This window comes from Dryobates pubescens, chromosome 13 (assembly GCF_014839835.1).
Source record: "Dryobates pubescens isolate bDryPub1 chromosome 13, bDryPub1.pri, whole genome shotgun sequence".
NCBI lineage: Eukaryota > Metazoa > Chordata > Aves > Piciformes > Picidae > Dryobates > Dryobates pubescens.
Window position 1 is genome coordinate 31,727,661 of NC_071624.1, and position 6,000 is coordinate 31,733,660.

The window sequence follows — 6,000 nt, forward strand, 5'->3', positions numbered from 1 at the left end:
GAGTAATTAAGTGGTCAGAACGCCCCCAGCCCTAACCCTGGTTAGTAGATGAAGTGGCTAATTAAGCATCGTTAGCTGCCTTTTGCCTCTACGGAGGCTGGGAGAGGCTGACAGGAGGTCAGAAGGCTACTCTGAGTCAGCTCAGGATTATAACAGATCAGTTACTAACTCCTTCAGCCAGAAATGTTGGGGCTTTAAGGAGTTACGGAGCAAAACTGCTACTCCTGCCATAGCCCTGAGAAATCCAGCACAGGGAGCATTTAAAAGGCTTCTCCAAATCAAGCATTTGAGAACCTGAGTGCTGATACTCTGCCTTTCCTCTGCCAGGAGAGGGAACCACCAGCAGCTCCTCCTAGACAAACCCCTGCTTGCCGGAGCACCCCCCTGTGCAGCAGCTGTGACAAAGCTGATGGCCAGGCTGTGGAACTGAGCTTTAAACGCTGCTCTTGGAGGCTGCCTTGGCAGAGCCACAGGCCCCTGGCACTCCTCCTCCATCCAAGTTTGTAGTTTGTTTGAAGTGCAGCAGCAGCGCTGAGGTGCTGCAGGAGCCTCTCCCCCGGGAGCACCTTCTCAAGTCGTCCATGAGTCAGTGGAGCCTGGGGCTGGAACTGCTGTACCCTGCAGCCTATATATAGCTGAGTTCCTCTAAAGCATTATCTCACTGCTGGCCAGCAGGCTTGCTTCATGCAGAAATGTTTATCTTGCCCTAGCTGCCAGCCCAAAGGTGGAAGGCTCTTTGCAGGCCATGGGGCAGGCCTGGAGAGAGCTGCATTCCCCCCCTGACTTCTTTAACACCTTTGTACTCATGCAAAATACTGCAAAAGGAAGACCTGGGTTTAGTCACAGCAGGTGTATAAAGCTGACACATTTTCTCTCCTTCATCTCAGCCTGACTTCAAACATCTTTAATTGTTGGCCTTGTTCCTGTGGCAGGCCACTAAGGCTCCAGAAAAGAGCTTCATGACTTCTTCACCTCAGGGTAAGAGAGGGGATTCTGCCCCTTGACTCTGCTCTGCTGAGATCCCATCCCAAATATTGCCTCCAGTTCTGGTGTCCCCAGCAGGAGAAGGACACAGAGCTGCTGGAGAGAGTCCAGAGGAGGCCACAAAGATGATCCAAGGGCTGGAGCAGCTCTGCTATGAGTTCAGGCTGAGAGAGCTGGGGGTGTGCAGCCTAGACAAGAGAAGACTCTGGGGGACCTTAGAGCTGCCTGCCAATAGCTGAAGGGATCCTGCAGGAAGGCTGCAGAGAGACTTTTCCTGAGGGTGTCTGGAGACAGGACAAGGGGGAATGGTTTGGAGCTGAGGCAGAGCAGGGTTAGACTGGAGCTGAGGAAGAAGTTTTTCATTATAGGGGTGATGAGGCTTTGGACCAGGCTGCCCAGGGAGGCTGTGGCTGCCTCCTCCCTTGGGGTGTTAAAGGCCCGGCTGGATGAGGCTTTGAGCAGCTGAGTCCAGCTGAGAGGTGTCCCTGCCCATGGTGAGGAGGCTCTGAGGTCCCTTCCAGCCTGAGTCATCTTCTGGGATTCTATGGTTTGATGGTGGTGTTAGGTCAGTGCTTGGACTTGGTGATCTCAGAGCTCTTTTCCAGCTGAATCCATTCTATGATTCCCAGTGTCTGCAGTGTGACCTCCAGGGAAGCTCTTTCCCTTCATCCCAGCACTCACTTTTCTGAAGAAACCTGGCAAAGGATCAGGCAAAAGTGTGATGGGAAAGCTGCTGCCTGCTGCTAGCCACAAGCCCCAAAGCAGTTTGCATTTGGAGATGGGGCCTGGGAGATCCACTCTGCCTTTTGTGTCTTACCTTGCATTGTTTCTAGCAAGCCTGTTCAGTGAGCATGCCACCTTTAGGCATCATGGATAAAAACCAGCTGAAAATGGAACCTTAGCAGGCTGCTGCTCAGAGCACAGAGAGCAGAGGTGCTGCTCAGGGCAAATCTGGGGCTGCAGCAGGGCCAGGCAGCATTACCAGCCAGCATTTACTGCCTGCTGGCTTGCTCTTTCCTGAGGAGCTAGCCCACTTAAAGGCCTGCTGGGCTGAAACTGTCTTCAGCCTTAGACTTTGCATATGAACATGTGGCAGAAGTACAAGGAAGCAGCTTGGAAACATTGGTGGGAAATGATTTGCTCTGACTTGGGCCTTATTGCCTTATTCACACATCTAGGCAGCCCTAAACATGACCTCAGTGTGTTTGGTCACAGCCTTACTGCATCTTCTGCCTGAAAATCATGGAATGGTCTGGGTTGGAAGGGACCTCCAGAGGTCATCCAGACCAACCCCCTCTGCAGGAAGCATAGAAGCACAGAATTGTCAGGGCTGGAAGGGACCTCAAGGCTCAGCCAGTTCCAACCCCCCTGCCATGGGCAGGGACACCTCACACCACAGCAGGTTGCTCACAGCCACCTCCAGCCTGGCTGCAAACACCTCCAGGGATGAGGCTTCCACCACCCCCCTGAGCAACCTGTGCCAGGCTCTCACCACCCTCATGGGGAAGAACTTCCTCCTAACAGGGACAGCTGGGACAGCAGGAGCATCCTCAGCTGGATCAGAGCCTTGACTATCTCCAGGGGTGGGACCCTCCCTGGGCAACCTGTCCCAGTGTGTTCCACCAGCTTCATGGTGAAGAGCTTGAGGGTAGTGGAGCACTGGAACCAGGGAGGTGGCTGGCTTGATGACCAGGTACAAAATGTCCCTGTCTCTGCCTAGTGCATGAGGAGTTGTAGGGGGCTGGGGGTTAGCTTTTGGATCTGAGAACAGAGTGGTCTTAGCACAACTCAAGACGCCCTGTGGCTGGTGGGTTTACTGCTGCCCTTGAGTGGATAGCATCCAAACCAGGTTCCACACTCAGTGGGCTCTGCCACCTCTGCTGTACAACATCCTACACAGATATCTCACTCTCTGTGCAGGTGAATCTGGTTTGATAGCACTTTGGGGAAGAAGGGGATAACTCTGACCCAGTTTTTCCCTGCACTGATGAGTAGTCCTCCAACTGAAACCCACTTAAAGGTGCTGCCTTGATAAAGTTTTGATCTCTGGTGATCAAGTTTCTGCCAGAAAGCTGCAGCTAACCACTCAAAAATAGAGTCACCAACAGCCACTAAGTAATTTCTGCATATGTAGGTCAGACCTCATCTCTAGCTGCCAGCTTTTGAGGCTGGACCTGGTGCAGGTGGTTTCTGATCTGAGCTCCCTCTTGTTGTCACTGACGTTGGTGTGAGCGGTGCTGTTAACCTCGCTGGTCAGGACCCTTTGTGAAGGCTTTGCCCTGAAAGGTTTGCTTTTAATCCCTGTTTGCTCTGAGGTGGAGGAAATGTTTGCAAGCAGAATGGAGCACTGCCCATGGCCTCAGTGTCCTGACCTGAAACTCACTGCTTGCTGCTCAGGCTTCCACATCTTCCTTCGTGCCCAAGGGGTGCCCTGAGTGATTTGAAGGTTGGCAAGAGGAGGCTGAGTGGAGCACACTCAAATCCCTCTGATGGGGCAAACAGGCTCCTGGCTGAGGGATTTGGGCTCTAGGAACTGTTTGTGTGCTGTGGTTTCTTCTCTTCTCCACTGGTTCCTGTGTGCCTTCCTCTGGGGGCTCTTTGTTGTGCACAGCCTTTGGGAGGCAGAGGGGAACAATACAGGCTCTGGACTGCTGCATTAGAAGCCACTGAAGCTCTTCAAGGTGACAGAAACCTCTCTGCAGGTTTGTAACCAGCATTTTAAAGCCTTCAGCACATCTGGAGAATGATCACCACAGGTCCCTGCAGGCCACCTGCTGCTTCATGGAGCACCAGCACCCTTTGGAGCTCTGCCTGGAGCGGTCACTGCTGCAGACCTACCCCCCTGGGAGTCTCTCTTCCCAAGCTGCTGTGCAACCTGCAGAAGGACACCGTTCAAAGGCAGTGCTAAAGGCACTTGCTCAGCTTCTCTTTCAAGCTTAAATGTGGCCAAATCCCAGTGCTGCTCCCACTGCAGTGCCATGTTCCAGGGCTGCTGCACACTTTGCTTCTGCCCACCGCTGGCTGCTTTGGCTTGAGTGCCTTGGGAGCAGCAGCGATGGCAGTGTGAGCCCAAGGTGCTTTAGATTTTGGGGCACAACTTCTTTCCCTCCCTTTTCTGCTCTGCCAGCTGTACCTGGGCTTGGGGAGCTGCTGAGCTTTCTGATCCCATTATGAGCAGGGCAATGCCATTTGCCTGCAGACAAGCCCTTAATGTCCTTTGCAGTGACTCCACCTGTGTGGGAAGGGCAGGATTGGCCCAGAGCTAAGCTGATTCTTTGAAACAATTGCTCCTAAATAATTGTGTCACAAACCTGTCATCAACTCCCTTCCAATGCCTTCTCTTCAAACACCTTTCATCCCCTCAGATGCACTGATGGGATGAGGCCTCCTCTTGCTCCGTCTCAGAGCTCCTCTCAGGCCAGATGTCACCACTACGTTGGTGCACATCTGGTGGTGCAGAGATGGAGCTGACCCACCCGGAGCTGCCACCTGAGACCTCCTTGATGCTCCATCTGCCCCGGAGCAGGAGCAGCTCTCAGCTGCCATCAGTGGCCATTCACAGCTGAGCACAGGGCAGCTGAGTGCAGGACCCCCTGGTGTCACCACAGCCGCGGCTGAGAGCTGGCCTGGCAGCAGCAGATCTCCTGCCCTGCCTTCCAGCCCGGCTGCTCTGTCCTGCATGGGTGGGAGGCAGTTAGCAGCTGGCATTTCAGGTCTGGGTGGTACTGCCCACGACTGCCTGGCCCTGCAGTGGAGCTGGGGCCTTGCCCAAATGGAGCTTGAGAGAAGTCACCTCCCCACCAGCCAGCTGGGACTGCTGGGATTTGCTTTTGCTTTATTTTAGTTCCCCCCCCCAGGACTTTCCCTTCTCATCTGATGCTCCTTGGCTCAGGTTCTCCATTGCCTTGCACCTTGCTCAGTGGTTTGCTCCTTTCCCTGGCAGGTTGTGCTAACACCCTGCAGCCACTTTGCCAGCAGAGCCTTTCTCACCCTTTGGAGAAACAGATCTGCTGGCCTTTAACCCCCCCAGAGAAGAACATCTGTTTGGTTTATCTTGGTTCTCCGTGCTTGGCTACTTGATACTCAAACGTTTTAGGAGATAAAGCACAAAAGCTTCCCTTTCTCCTCTCCTCATTCAGCAGTGCAGCTCTGCAGCTCCTGCCTTGGGACATTTTGTGTAGCTGTGACTCTTGGACACGCTTTGATCGGCCAGAATCAAAGTGGGAACGGAAGGTCTGAAGGCATCTGTTGTCTGCAGCCAGCCAGGCAGCTCCGCAGCTCTTTGTGCGGCTGCCCATGGGAGGGAGACAGCGAGCTGCGCCGGGGCTGGGGAGAAGGCATCCCTGGGGAGAGGGGCACCGGGACTGGCACAGGAACCCTCTGAGGGACGCTGGGGTGCCCGGGCTGGTTCCGCGCAGAAATCAGCACAGGGCATGGACTCGCTGCCAGCAGGGGAGGGAATGGGGAGCTCAGGAGCTGCTGGCAGTCATCAATGCACCACCGAGAAGGATTAAAAAAGGGGGGGAAGAGAAAGTATCGCAGCAGGCATTTCGGGGAGCTTCTGCTGGTAGGACTGTGAGGCTTCAGCAAATGCTTCCAACACCTGAAACCGTCCGCTCTGCGCGGGGGGCTCGGATTCCTCCCCGCTGATGCCCAAGAAATGCAGTTTGGGTTCCTGTATCCAGAGGGACAGTGACATCCAGCGGCTGATCCACCCAACCACAGCGGCTGCAGCCATTCCTTGCGCTGGGAGCTTCCAGAAGCGAGCAGCAGATCGCAGAGTCACAGATTACTGAGGCTGGGATAGACCTCTGGGATCATCCAGCCCAGCCTGTGACCTAACAGCACCACAGCGACCAGACCGTGTCACTAAGTGCCACGTCCGATCTTTCAGCACCTCCAGGGGCGGTGACTCCACCACCTCCCTGGGCAATCCATTCCAGTGTCTGATTGCCCTTTCTGTGAGGAATTGCTTCCTGACATCCAACCTAACCCTCCCCTGGCACAGCTTCAGGC